The sequence below is a fragment of the Delphinapterus leucas genome, unplaced genomic scaffold (genome assembly GCF_059928025.1).
Source record: "Delphinapterus leucas isolate spDelLeu-1000000601 "Yukka" unplaced genomic scaffold, BTC_Dleu_Yukka2 spDelLeu_asBTCV2_sq25, whole genome shotgun sequence".
NCBI classification, from domain to species: domain Eukaryota; kingdom Metazoa; phylum Chordata; class Mammalia; order Artiodactyla; family Monodontidae; genus Delphinapterus; species Delphinapterus leucas.
Genome location: NW_028322234.1, coordinates 19,301,118 through 19,316,637, shown reverse-complemented (window position 1 = coordinate 19,316,637; position 15,520 = coordinate 19,301,118). Strand labels below are relative to the sequence as shown.

Sequence of the window (15,520 nt, the reverse complement as noted above, 5' to 3'; positions counted from 1 at the left end):
AGAGGATCTGTACATGAATAGATATATATAACTGTACAAATGAACCAGATTGTGTACACCTAGAACAAACAATATTCTAATCATTACCCCGATTTAAAAAATTAAATTAAAACATCGAACAACAAGTAATGAGACATAAACTTATTGGGGTTTTTTCCTGGCACATTCCATTCTAATTTGCAACCTAGGAACCCGACTTCCAGGAAGGCTGTGCTGCCCTAGTAACCAGATTTGGGAATGGAGAAATGCTGCCGCCTTGTGGCCGTTTCCCACATCAGCAGCTTTAAACCAAGTGCTAATGGTCACTTAATATTCACAATAATTGCACGCCTGTAAATGACAGCTGCCCTCAAAAACATCCTGGTGTCGAAAATCGACTAAAAAATTCAAAAGAGGGCAACATTTCAAGATGACAATTTCAAGTGGTATACTTTACTCACCCTTTTTTTCCTTTTTTTTTTAAACAAAAGCGTAGAAAAATGCTTAACATTAGGAATCATTAAAGACATGCAAATGAAATCTGCAAAAACGTATCAGATCACACCAGTCAGAATGACCGTCAGCAAAAATTCTGCAAACAATAAATGCTGAAGGGGTTGTGGAGAAATTCGTACTCTCAGCTCTAACTGGGACGTAAACTGTTGAGAGCCACTAATGAAAGCAGAATGGAGGTGCATTTAAAAGGTGAACATACAGCTACCTTTCAGTCAAGCAGGCCCACTGCTGGGCCTATCACCTGAGAAGACCAGAATCGAAAAGACACAGGCTGGCAATCCTGCACTGCAGCAGTATTTACCATAGCCAAGACGTGGAAGCAACCAAAATGTCCATCAACAGATCAAGGTACAAAGAAGAAGTGGTCCATGTACACTTGGAATATTACTCCAATAAAAAATATAAATTAAATTTTAAAAACAAGCATAAGTTAGGTGACATAAGCTTTTGGGGGTTTATCCGGGCACATTCCACTCTAATTTACAACCGAGGAACAGGACTTCCAGGAAGTTTCTGCTTCCCTGGTAACCCGTTTGGGGAATGTAGAAATGCTGCCGCCCTGTGGCCATTACCCGCAACAGCAGCTTTAAAATGGTGACTTCATATTCGCAAAGAGTGCAGGGCTGTAAATGACACCTGCCCTCACAATGTCTTGAGGGAATGTAATGGCCAAAAACATTCAAAATGTGGCACATACTTCAAGAAAATAATTTGAATAGGTAACTTGTAGTCACTTTTTAAAAAAAATAAAAGGACACGGCTAGAAGCACAATATGAGGAATTACTAGACACATGCAAATCCATCCAAAAAAAGTATCATCTCACACCAGTCAGAATCACCACCAGCAAAAACACTGCAAACAATAAATGCTGAAGGGGTTGTGGAGAAATGCATACCCTCAAGTTCAAGTGAGACGTAAACCGGTAAGAGTCACCAATTAAAATAGAATGGAGGTGCCTTTAAAAGGTGAACATTGAGCTACCATAGGATCCAGCAGGCCCACTCCTGGGTCTATAACCTAAGAAGACAGAATTGGAAAGACACAGTCAGGCAAATCTGCACTGCAGCAGTATTACAATAGGCAAGGCATGGAAGCAACCAAAAAGTCCATCAACAGATGAGTGGACAAAGAAGAACTGGTACAGGTACACATGGAATATTAGCCAAGGAGACAAATGACACAGTGCCATTTCCAGCACCATAGATGAGCCTAGAGGTAATCACACAACTTGAAGGAAGTCAGAAAGCGAAAGACACATATCCTATGATATCACTTATAGGGGTTACCTAAAAATTGATACCAGTGAAGGTATTTCCACAAATAAACGTAATCATAGATTCATTAAACAAACTTATGGTTAACCAAATGGAAAGGTGTGGGGATTGTATAAATTAGGATACTGGGGTTAACAGAGTTGTACAAACACATGGGAAATATATAATCACCAAAGACCTACGGAATACCAAGAGAAGACTACTCACCATTGTGTCATAACCTACATGGGAAATGAATGCCAAGATGAATAGATGAATAGATATATATGTATATGTGTAAAAGAACCACATCTTGCATACCTAGAGCAAACAAAACATTGTAATCAAATTTGCTCTGATATAAAACCAAACATTAAATTTAAAAAGAACAAAAAATAATGAGACATAAACTTATCCGGGTTTTTCCTCGCACACTCCATTCTAATTTACAACCTAGGAACACGACTTCCAGGAAGGTTCTGTTTCCCTAGTAACTAGAGTGTGGGACGTAGAAATGCTGCCTCCCTGTGGCCGTTTCCTGCAAGAGCAGCTTTAAACCCACAGATAATGGTCAACTTGATACTCACAAGGACTCAGGGCTGTAAATGACACCTGCCCTCAAAAAAAATCCTGGGGTCGAAAATCGACCCCAAAATTCAAAAGAGGTCAACCTTTCAAGAGGACAATTTCAAGAGGTATATTTTACTCACATTCTTTCTTTTCTTTTTTCTTTTTTTTTTTGTTTAACAAAAGAAAGGCATGGAACAATGCTCAACATCAGGAATTAATAAAGCCATGCAAATCCAGTCTACAAAACCTTCACCTCACAACAGTCAGAATGATCATCAGCGAAAACGTCTACAAAGTGTAAATGCTGAAGGGGATTTTGAGAACTGTGTACCCTCTAGCTGCTGGTGGGATGTAAGCTGGTAACAGCCAGTACTGAGACCAGAGTGGAGGTGCATTTAAATGTAAAAACTGAGCTACCATAGGATCTGGTAGGCCCACTGCTGGGCCTATCACCTGAGAAGGCCAGAATCAAAAAGACACAGGCTGGAAATCCTGCACTGCAGCAACATGTACCATAGCCAAGACCTGGAAGCAACCAAAATGTCAATCAACAGGAAAATGCACCAAGAAGAAATCGTCCATGAACACAATGGAATATTAGCCATGGAAAACAGTGAAACACTGCTCTTTGAGGCTCCATAGAAGAGCCTAGAGATAATACAGAAAATGAGGTAAGTCAGAAAGCAAAAGACATATCCTATGATATCACTTAAAAGTGTTATCTAACAACTGACACAAATGAACATATTTCCACAGAGAAAGACATTCCCAGACTTAGAAAACAACCTATGCATACCTAAAAGGAAAGGTGGAAGGAATGGATAAATTAAGCTGAGGGTTTCCATACCTATACAAATACATATTAAATATATATATCAAAAAGACCAACCATGGCTTCCCTGGTGGCTCAGTGGTTGAGAGTCCACCTGCCGATGCAGGGGACGCAGGTTCATGCCCCGTCCCGGGAAGATCCCACATGCCGCGGAGCGGCTGGGCCCGTGAGCCATGGCTGCTGAGCCTGCGTGTCCGGAGCCTGTGCTCCGCGACGGGAGAGGCCGCAGCAGTGAGAGGCCCGCGTACCACCAAAAAAACAAAAAAAGACCGACCATATACCAAGGGAAGTCTACTGAACGCTCTGTAATAACTTACATGGGAAGTGGATGTGTACATGGATATATATAATGTACAAATGAACCACATTGTGTACACCTAGAACAAACAGTATTCTACTCATTACTCCAATTAAAAAAATTAAATTAAAACAACGAACAACAAGCAATGAGACATAAACTTATGGGGTTTTTTCCTGGCACATTCCATTCTAATTTACAACCGAGGAACATGACTTCCAGGAAGGGCTCTGTTGCCCTAGTAAACATATTTGGGAATGGAGAAATGCTGCCGCCTTGTGTCCATTTCCCGCAAGAACAGCTTTAAACCCAGTGTTAATGGTCATTTAATATTCACAGGGAATGCAGGGCTTTAAATGACACCTGCCCTCAAAAAATGTCCTGCGGTCAGGAATGGACATTAATATTCAAAACAGAGCAAACTCTCGAGAAGACAATTTCAAAAGGTAAATTTGCTCACACTGTTTTTTGGTTTTTGTTTTTAAAAAGAACATGAAAAAATGTTCACCATCAAGAATTATTGGAGACATGCACATTTAAACTACAAAAAGGTATCGCGTTACACTAGTCTGAATGGCCATCAGAAAAAATGTCTGCAAACAATAAATGCTGTATAAGTTTCCGAGAGTGGGTACCCTCCTATGCTGTTGCTGGGATGTAAACTGGTAACAGCCACTAATCAGAACAGAATGAAGGTGCCTTTTAAAGATAACAGTTGAGCTACCATGTGATCCTGCCGAACCACTAATGGGCCTATTAGCCAAGAAGACCAGAATTCAGAAAGACACAGGCACCCAAACGTGCACTGCAGCGATATTTACAATAGCCAGACATGGATGCAACCAAAATGTCCAGCTACAGATGAATGGACAAAAAAGAAGTGGTCCATGTACACAATGGAATATTAGCCATGGAAAAGATGAAACAATGCCTTCTGCAGCACCACAGATGAGCCTAGAGATAATCATACTACGTAAAGTAAGTCAGAAGGAGAAAGACAAATATTCGATGCTATCATTTACTGGCGTTATCTAAAAATTGATACCCATGAACATATTTCCACAGAGAAAGACCCATACAGACTTAGAAAAAGGTGAAAGGAATGGAAAAATTAAGATGTTAGGTTAACATACATTTAATAATACATATAAAATATATAATCAGGAAGGACCTACTGGATGCCAAGGGAGGTCTACTCAATGCTCTGTAATGACCAACATGGCAAAGAATCTAAACCTGATTAGATACATGTATACGTATGAATAAATCAGATTCTGTACACCTAGAACAAACACAACATTGTAATCAAATTTATTCTGATAAGAAATAAAAATTAAATTAAACAAGAAGCAACGTGACACAAGCTTTTGGGTATTTGTCCTGGCACTTTCCACTCTAATTTACAACCTAGGAACAGGAGTTCCACTAAGGCTCTGTTTTCCCTAGCAATCGAGATGAGTATGAATAACTTCCGCTGCCTGGTTGCCCTTTCCTGCAACGACAACTTTAAAACCAACGCTTATGGGTACTTTATATTCACAAGGACCGTAGGGCTGTAAATGACACCTGCCATCAGGGAATGTCCAGGGGTAGGTAAGCAAAACAAAATTCAAAAGAAACAGACTTTCAATGTCCTATTTCAATAGGTAAATTTTACACTGTTTAAAAGAAAAACACTTGAAAAGATGCTCTAATTCGTGTATTATTAGCAGCATGGATATCAAAACTACAATGGGGGATCACTTCACGTGAGTCAGAATAGCCATCATCAAAAACTCTACAAACAATAAATGCTTGAGAGACTGTAGAAAAGAGAGAACCCTCCTATACTGTTGTTGGGATCTAAGGTGGTAACAGCCACTATAAATAACAGTATGGAGGTGCCTTTACAAGGTAAAATTAGAGCTACCATACGATCCAGCAATCCCACCCCCAGGCGTATAGCAAGAGAAAACCAGAACTGGAAAACACACATGCGCCCAACGTGCACTGCAGCACAATTTACAATGTCTAAGACATGGAAGCAACCCAAATATCCATCAGCAGATGGATGGATGAAGAAGTGGTACATGTTCACAGTGAAATATTACTCAGAAATGGAAAGGAATGAAAGAACGCCGTTTGCGGCATCATGGATGGACCTAGAGATGATCATACTAAGTGAAGTAAGTCAGACAGAGAAAGGCAAATACCATACGATACCACTTATTGGTGAAATTTAAAAACTGATACCAATGAACTAATTTACGAGAGAGAAACAGGAACTTTCCTGGTGGTCCAATGGTTAAGAATCTATGCTTCCACTGCAGGGGGCGTGGGTTCGATCCCTGGTGTTGGGAGAATATCCCGCACGCCTTGCAGTGCAGCCAAAAAAATAAAATAAAAGAGAGAAACAGACTCACAGACTTAGAAAACAAACTTATGGTTACCCAATGAGAAAGGGGAGGGGAAGGAATAAATCAAGAGGTTGGGGAAAACATTTACACACTAATACATGTAAAATAGATAATCAAAAAGGACCTACTATAAAACAAAGGGAAGGCTGTTCAACACTCTCTAATAACCTATATGGGAAAAGTACCTGAAGATGAACAGACATACGAATATACATAACTGAACAAGATTCTGTATGCCTACCACAGACAATATTTTAAATCAACTTTACTCCAACAAAAAAAGAAAAATTAAATTTAAAAAAAACAAAAAGTAACAAAGCACAAGATTTTGGGTGTTTGTTCCGGCACGGTCCACACTAATTTACAATCCAGGAGCCTGTCTTTCACAGTGGCTGTGGTTACCCAAGTAACCAGAGAGGGGCATGGAGGAAATCCTACTGCTTGTATCCATTTCCACAACAGCAACTTTAAAACATGTGCTTATGGGCACTTAATATTCACAAGGACTGCCAGGGTGTAAATGACACCTGCTCTTAACAAACGTCCTGTGGTAGTTATCGAACAAAAATTCAAAACAGTCAGACTTTCAAAAAGCCAATGTCAACTGTAAATTTTTCTCACAGTGTTTAAAAAAACCACATGCGAAGATGCTCAACATCTCAAATTATTAGACACATGCAAATCAAAACTACAACAAGGTATCACCTTGCACAGTCAGAACGGCCATCATCAAAAAGTTTACAAACCGTAAATGCTGGAGAGGACATGGAGAAGAGGGAACCCTCCTATGCTGTTGGTGAGATGTAAGCTGGTAACAGCCACTATAAAGCACAGTATGGAGAAGCCTTTAAAAAGTAAAAATAGAGCTACCGTATCATCCAGCAGTCCTGCTTCTGGGCATACATCTGCAGAAAACCAGACTTCAAAAAGACAAATGCGGGCTTCCCTGGTGGCGCAGTGGTTGAGAGTTCGCCTGCCGATGCAGGGGATGCAGGTTCATGCCCCGGTCCGGGAGGATCCCACATGCCGCGGAGCGGCTGGGCCCGTGAGCCATGGCCGCTGAGCCTGCGCGTCCGGAGCCTGTGCTCTCATACGTCAGCTCTGTACTGAACTCTTTGCTCTCAACTTGTGGACCAGATAAAGGACAGCATGAGGATATGAAGCCCACATCCTTGAATTTTAACTGAACTTAGTGGGAAAGTTTCATGTTTCTTACCATTAAGCATAATGTGAAGTTACAGTTTTTGTAGATTTTTGTTATCAACTTGAGAAAACTCCCTTCTACTTCTATTTTACTGAGAATTTGTATGAACACATACCTGATAAAGGATTTGTACTCAAATTATACCAAACAAGCCCATTAAGATTTGGTGAAGACTGAAACACACACCTGGACAAAGAAGATATACAGATACTAAATGAGCAGACACGAGTATACTCACGATGCCGGTGGAATGCATGTACAACCAACTTTGGAAGACAGTTTGGCAGTTTTTTCCAAATCTAAACAATCTCACCCCTTAGGATCCAAGAAGCACACCTCTTGTATTTAGACAACTGCTTTGAAAAACTGTGTTCAAACACAAGCTAGCATTTGGACTTCCCGGGTGGCGCAGTGGTTAAGAATCTGCCTGCCGATGCAGGGGACACAGGTTTGATCCCTGATCCAGGAAGATCCCACATGCCGCGCAGCAACTAAGCCCGTGCGCCACAACTACTGAGCCCGTGCTCAGAGAGCTCACGAGCTAAAAAAGTAAAGATATCAGGATGTCCTTCTGTAGATGAATTCATAAGCAAATTATGGCACAAACATGTCAAGGGGAGAACACACCACCCCAAAATATGTCCCTTTGACAAAAGGATTATTTGGGGCTGATTAATTTAAAAAACAGCCAACCCAGGAAAATCTTTGAAAACCAAGTAGAAAATGTCCTTTTATAAAGTAAATTTACATTTGTTAAGGGTATCTCCATTTTTAAGGGTGTGTCCCTCTCTGGACCAGGAATTGAATGATGACTAAGTATTAACGCAATCTTGTCAGTGAAAGAGGCCTGGATGTAAATCTGCGTAACAACCATACCCTTGTTTACTGTGCTTTGCCTAATAACCTCCCTTAAATGGCTTCCTTCATTCCCTAAAGTCTTTCTTTTGATCTCAGCTGAAGATGGCACTTAAGGTAATGGCTTGGGCCATTTCAAGGGAGTGACTCAGTTTTCCTGGGTATCTTTCAAGTATACAAGTAGGTATGCATGGTATAAATTAAACTTCCAATTATTTTTCTCCAGTTCATCTCCCTTTTCATTACAAGGGGGATCTCGATGAAGAACAGAGAAGAGGGAAAATTATTCTTCCTCTCATATACATGCCATGCAATAGTATTCAGAGATATAAAGGAATGGACCTTCAACCCATGTAAAAAAAAAAAAAAAAAAGATGAATCTAACACTTACATTGCTAAGTGAAAGAATCCAGTCTGAAGTGCTACACACTGTAACCTCATTTATATGATATTCTAGAAAAGGCAAAACAGACATGTTTTGGAAACAGTTTATGGAACATGTCGTTGAAACAGTTCATATGATACTTTAGAGCTATGAATACCTGCCACTATGCATTTGTCTACATCCACAGATTTTTACAACCCAATGAGTAAATTATAATCTATTCAAATTTAGTTACTTAGGATATGGAAGTGTCAAAGGCTGGAATACACAATGTAACAAAGAATCTAACTGATTTAGAAATGTATGAAAAAACTCACTGTTGGTGGTGGGACAAAATAGGCTGACCTAAATGAACTTTGGAAATGAACAGAATCTGTAGACCAAAGGCAAAATGTGCCATACATACACAGTGGACTCAAAGTTCTTTCCCATGGTGGGTAGTAGCTAACAGTACTGAAATTACTGTATCAGTCATCGAATGGAACAAGCACTGAATTTAATAAATGACAAATGGTGGAAGCCAGGTTTCTTACCACTGGAGTGGGAAGTCACAGACAAACAAAGGGAGAAGGTTACAATATCCATGTCATAACAGATCAGGTTGGAGACATCAGTATGAACTATCTTTAGCCTGACAGAGATACACATAGCTCCACATGGAAATCTTTATAATTATGTGTATAATGCATAGGCTGGGATACGTGCATATACTTCCAAGCATTGTCAGCTGAGCAGATTTAGCTACCACAAGTACACTTTTAATATCATTCTCTAATAAAAGGAACAAGGGCTCTGTGAAGAAAGGGCTGAGACAGTAAATATGTGAAGCAAGATAATCTTAAAATATCAGAAAGTAAAGAAATACCGAAAGAAAAAAAAACACAAGAGAAAAATTATGTAAGGGACTTCCCTGGTGGCGCAGTGGTTAAGAATCTACCTGACAATGCAGGGGACACAGGTTCGAGCCCTGATCTAGGAAGATCCCACATGCCGCGGAGCAACTAAGCTCGTGCGCCACAACTACTGAGCCTGTGCTCTAGAGCCCGGGAGCCACAACTACTGAGCCTGCGTGCTGCAACTACTGAAACCCACGTGCCTAGAGCCTGTGCTCTGCAACAAGCGAAGCCACAGTGAGAAGCCCGCACACCACAACAAAAGCAGCCCCCGCTCACTGCTACTAGAGAATGCCTGCGCGTAGCAACGAAGACCCAACGCAGACAAAAATAATTTTAAAAAAAGAAAAAGAAAAATTATGTAAAATGAAAACAGGAGCAAATGGAAAAAGCTCTCAACAGCCAAAGCAAGAATGAACTAAGCAGTCTAATCATGTAGTGCTGGATTATAAGCAAAAGTTTACAATAATTATTCATGTATCCACGCTGGTAAAAATAAATTACAGAGTTTTTGATGAATGGTGTTAAACAGAAATCTCCTAAGCACAAAGCTTCTAAACAATTCATACAGACACTCAGCTGTCCATCAGGGATGTGAAGCTAACCCCTCTCTCCTCAAGTGTGGGTTCTGCATTATGACTTCTTCCTAAATAAGACACACAGGATGGACATGGGGAAAAATTAACTTCATGGGACTTCCCCGGTGGCTCAGTGGTTAATACTCCATGCTCCCAATGCAGGGGGCCCGGGTTCGATTCCTGCTCAGGGAACTAGATTCCACAAGCATGCCGCAACTAAGAGTTTGTATGCTACAACTAAGGAGCCGGCGAGCCTCAAATAAGGAGCCCGCCTGTCTCAACTAAGACCTGGCACAACAAAATAAATAAATTAAAAAGTAAAATAAATTTTAAAAAATGAACTTCACTGTGGGAAAACTTGACAAACACTACCTCAGCTAGGTGACCAAACTTGAGAATATAAGTGAGAAGTTCCCTTGAGAGCCTGTTCTCTTGATATATAGTGAAGAGGAAGCACTTCACCTCTGTGATTTGCTTTTTCAAAGGCAAGTCTAATCACAACCAAAACACCAAGCAAATCCCAGTGCAGAGCAGTCTATAAAATACCTGAGCAGTCCTCCTCCACACTGTTAAGTTCATGGAAACAAGGAGAGTCTGAGCAACTGTCAAAGCCCGGAAGAGACTAAACAGACATGACTGAGGCAGGAGACAGACGGGCCTCCCAGGGCAAACGGTTTGAGTTAATTCCCTGTGAACCAATACTCCGAGATGGGAATAACTGACAATTGAGAGACAGACGAGGCTGGGCCCTGCCCAGATAGAAGATAAGAGATCACATATTCCTCATTCTTAAAGTCAGGAGACCTCCCCAACTACATGTGCAGAAAGGCTCCCAGGAGGTCAAAAGAGAAGTGATGCTAAGGGGCTAAGTCTACCCATAGGCCTCTTCGGTAGAATCCATCTTGGCTAAGAGATGCACATGCATGCATGGGAAGATCCCAAGATACACCAAATAAGGACTCTGAACCAGGCAAATCAAAATGATTGGCCAAAGGAAACATGGAAGAAATGTCCCATGAAAGTGATTCAAACTGCCTCTAGGGCACAACTCTCTCTCTGTGACCGCCCGTGTGTCTAGCCACGCGTACTCTACTCTTTTTTTTCTAATAAATACTTTACTTGTTTCAATACTTTCCATCTTCGTGGGAATTAACTTCTGCAAAGCCGTAGGGCCAGGACCTTGTCACTGACCACTGGTCTAGTGACTAGGATACAGTGCTCTCACCGCCACGACCCGACCTCAATCACTGGCCGTGAACCAAAACCCTGCTTCAAGCCGCTGCAGGCTGAGGCCACCCGAAATCATGATGACCACATGTCATTTGTGATCCTGGGACAAGGAAAGGTTTAACAAAGGGAACATGAATATGGACTTGAGTTAATAATAAACTAAATACTTGTTCATTATTTGTGATGATTCTGTAGATAAAGATGGGAAAAATTAAAAGTCAAATAAGAAAAACCTATTGTAACAAACTGGAAATCGAGAGGAAATGGGTGATTTCTTTGTAAAAACACATTACCAAAATGGACCCTACATTAAGGAAAACACAAAAAGACCAATTAACCACTGAGGAACCTCTTCCCCTACTGGTTATCCTATCACTGTTCCAGGCTTTCCCTCTCTCGGGACAGGGAAGGGACAGGGACAGAGCTGTTTGGCAGCTCCCCTAGTATATGACCCCAGTGTCTTCACCTCCCCCAGCCACGCCTACCCAGTGAGGACACCTGAGAAAGGACCAGGGATTATTGATTCAGATGTGTCAACTAGGAATTTTTCTTCTCCCAGCGACTTGACACACTTACTGAAGTAAAATAAATTAGTATTTATTGTAAGGGTAGAAAGAAATAAATACTTGCAAGTGGCAAGTTGAAGAATGGGTTTGGACCTGGCAGGTCCAGTGGCTCACACTGTCTCAGTGTGACCTTGCTTCTCTCCAAACCTCTGTCCCTCTCAGTGCCTTTGGGGGACCCCATTCACAGGCAGGCTCTCTCACTGCCCTTGGGCCAACAGCAGTTCTAGGCTGACAACCACTCACCATCCATTTTCCGAGAAAGTTTCTCCTTTTCTTGGGTTCCAAGAAAAGTCATGGTTTTAAATGCCTTTGGTCTGGCTTGGGTTGCATTCTTATCCTTGACCCATCACCAGAAAATGGAAAATGGGACTGGCTAGATGTGGGCTGTAAACCCATTTCGAGCTGGGTGCAACTTGGGGTCATCCTTCTGGAACTGTCTGGACTGGAAGCAGGGGAGATGTAATTCCCAAAGGAAAACTCAGGCACTAGACTTGGGCATGAGAACAGATGCTGGCTGGGAAAAAGCAACAGATTCTATGTCAATTACAGCTCACTGCACAACACAGAATCTGACACAAAAGGAAGAAAGGGGTTCACTTAGGGTCAGGGGCTGCAGCTACTCATCCAGGGCTCTTACTGTCCTCCCAAGACTGCAAGAAGTTCTTTCACTTGCTGAAAAGGCAGGAATTGGTGGTGGTAAACTCAAGTCTCTTTCCTTGGGCACCAGGTCCTCACATCTCAGAGGCTGGCCCAGAACAACCCATGTGCCCTCAGAAGACACACAGACCTCATTCCTGCCCTTGAGAGGTGAGAGCCCTTGAGCTATGCCATCTCCCTGGCCATATTAACTACCCATCCCTGAAAAACAATACTGCTCCTTTTCCAGTTTCTTCTCTCTCCTTTTCTAAGGGAAGAAACCAAATGCTAGGATGGTAAGGAAACTCTTGTGCAATGAAGTAATGGGAGGCTCAAGAATTATTCCATGCCATGGAACCCATAATTGGCAGGCTTTCCAGAGGCCACATGGATGCATATGGCTCTCCAGGACAATGCAGTCTCAGTGTGAACCTCCCATTGGGAGGTCCAGTTGCTCCCATATCTTCGATTCTTAATGAGTATGAATGTCAAAAGTTTCCTACAACTGGAAGGCCAAAGGATTGCAGGGCCATGGTCTGTTGTAGGTTGTTGTGACAGGGACACATTCAAATGTTAAGAGGATTATTACCTCTCTTGGAAAGCTACGAGGTTGTGAGGGGGAGGCCTTTTTCTCAACCCCAAGGATGCTGGTAGTTGAAACTTCTCAAAGGAATGTCTACACTGCCCAGGTAGCTGTTCCACTGCCCGGCAGCATGGTCAGCTCAGTAACTGTACATGAGAGCCTGACAATGCCCAGGCTGGACGGGGCTAGAGGACCCTCAAGAAGGCAGCATCCGGGGGCTGGCAGGTCACTGCACCCAGTCCTGTATAAATCCACACATGTCCACTGAGTGTCCTCCTGTCTGGGCTGTGCTGGAACCTGGGGCTGCCCAGGCAGAGTAGGGCCAGCATCACCCTTCCCAGGTAGGAGGGCAGAAGGAAACCATGCATGGCTTCTGACACCCTCCCCAATCCTTGACAGAGGTCGAGTTGGATACGAAAAAGTGTGAGACAAGAACAGACATTTCATTCTTCTCTCAGAGCTCAGGACTTGGGGAGGGGAGGCCAGAAAACAGTTATTGACCTCAGCTCCCTGACTCCTGTTTGACACTGGGCAAATCCTATCCATCCTGGAGGCCTCAGAGAGGAGAAGGGAAAGGCAATGGAGGCCAGTTATGCTTAAACCTAACCCTAACCCTAAAGAACCCTAACACCCTAACCCCAGACCCCGAGACCCTCTACCCTGATTCTCCAACCCTGATCACTGACCCTGACCCCTAAACCCTGACACTGACTCAAACCCCAGACCTAAACCCTAGCTGAGTGGATACCGAGGGATGACAGTATGCTGGAATAAACCAAGGGATTCATGACCTTGCATTTAGCAACGGTTTCTTAGATCTGACACTAAAACACACACAATAACAGAAAAAATAAACTGAAGTTCCTCAAAATTACAAACCTTTGTGCATCAAAAGAGGCTATCCAGGGACTTCCCTGGTGCCTCGGTGGTTAGGAATCCACCTGCCAAACCACGGGACATGGGTTCGAGCCCTGGTCCAGGAAGATCGCACATGTCGTGGAGCAACTAAGCCCGTGCGCCACAACTACTGAGCCTGCGCTCTAGAGCCCGTGAGCCACAACTACTGAAGCCCACATGCCTAGAGCCCGTGCTCTGCAACAAAAGAAGCCACCACAATGAGAAGCCCACACACCGCAACAAAGAGTAGCCCCCGCTCGCTGCAACTAGAGAAAGCCCACGCGCAGCAAAGACCCAATGCAGCCAAAAATAAATTAATTTTTTTTAAAAAGAAATATATGGAAAAAACTCACTGTAGGGGATGGGGTAAAAGGTGCTGACCTAAGTTACCTTTGGAAATGAATGGAATCTATAGACTAAAGGCAAAACGGACTGTACATAAACAGAGCGTTTTATTTTATGAAGTTCTTTCCAGGGTGTAGTAGCTAACAATTCTGAAACCTCTGCACCTGTCATCTGAAAAGGAGCAATGCGTAAATAAACGGCAAGTGGTGGGAGCCAGGCTCCTTGCTGTGGGAGTGGGAAGTTACAGATAAGCAAGGGGAGAGCCTCTGCCCTTGTAATCCTGGATCTGGGCTTCCTGGCAGGATGCTGACTGGCCGGGGGAAACACACACATCTTCATGCTGGGAAGACCCTGAAGACATAGGAACTTCACATCCCATCTTTCCACCCATACCAGCTGGAAACATTCAGCCTTCCGTAATCAGTCAATTGCAGCATTTAAGACATTCTCACCCCCAGGCAGATAAAGGAACGTGAGGGTCTTGCTTACCTCTAAGCTGTCCCAGAATCCAGGCCCTGGGGGTGGAGCCAGGTTGGGGGTTCCTGGGCCTCTGACCAGCAGGTGAGAGGAGGGAGGAAGACCGGTCCTGAGGACAGAGGTTCCCTCAAGTCTGTGAGCCCAGGAGCCCCGATGGGATTCACTCCCAGTGAGGACATGGGCGGGGCCTGCAGTGGCTCTGTGTTCCCCCTGGCCCCTTTGATGAAGCCATGGCAGCACTGGGCCCAGACGTCTCCTGGCGGTGTCTCAAACTCTGACACAGTGGTTTTACAAAGGAACAGGAGAATGGAGCTGAGCCCCTGATGGCCACTCCTTTCTGGCTGAGTTGCTTCCAACAGGACCGCAGGCACCTGCGCATGGTCTGCTGTAACCTACCTGCCCCCACTGGCCTTTCTTTCCTCTCCCTGCCTGCGATGATTCCCGTGACATTTCCAGCCTGGACCCCTCTCCTAGGCCAGATGCCTCTGTCCAGCCACTGCACCCCCATCTCACCTTGGGGGCTAACAGGCCCCTCAGAGGACTGGGCCCGCAGCTCCGCACACCCAGGAGCAGCCCCACCTTCCCAGGTTGCCGATCCCAGGCACCGGGTGTAACCGAGCAGGACCCTATGGGGCCTTCTCAGGACAGACCCCTCCCCCACATGCTCTGCTGTAGCTCCTCTCTGAAGTACCTGGATAACAGTACCTGATGCACGCTTCCTGAGTTGTTTTACAGATGCTAAAACCACAACCAAGTGGAAGAAATTAACTACTTGATGATCATGAACAGGTAGCCCCGGAGCTTCTGGCACCTAAGAATTTATAATGTTAACCGCCGGTTACCTCACCATCAGCCAGAGAGCTGTGCACCAGCTGATCACATACCCTGCGACCGCCCCCCTCCTTAAACTGGCCTTTAAAATGCTTTGCTGAAATCCCTCAGGGAGTTTGGGCTTTTAGAGCACAAGCCACCTGGCCTCCTTGTACTGGCGCTTTTACAATTAAAGCTGCACTTTCCTTCACCAC

At 43.6% G+C, this 15,520-nt stretch overlaps 1 long non-coding RNA gene across 1 annotated transcript in view; it reads right to left on the bottom strand.

Moving 5' to 3' along the window:
* LOC111171345 (uncharacterized) overlaps positions 1-15,520 on the bottom strand; it is a 104,099-nt gene that overhangs the window by 74,754 nt on the left and 13,825 nt on the right. The window lies entirely within an intron of this gene.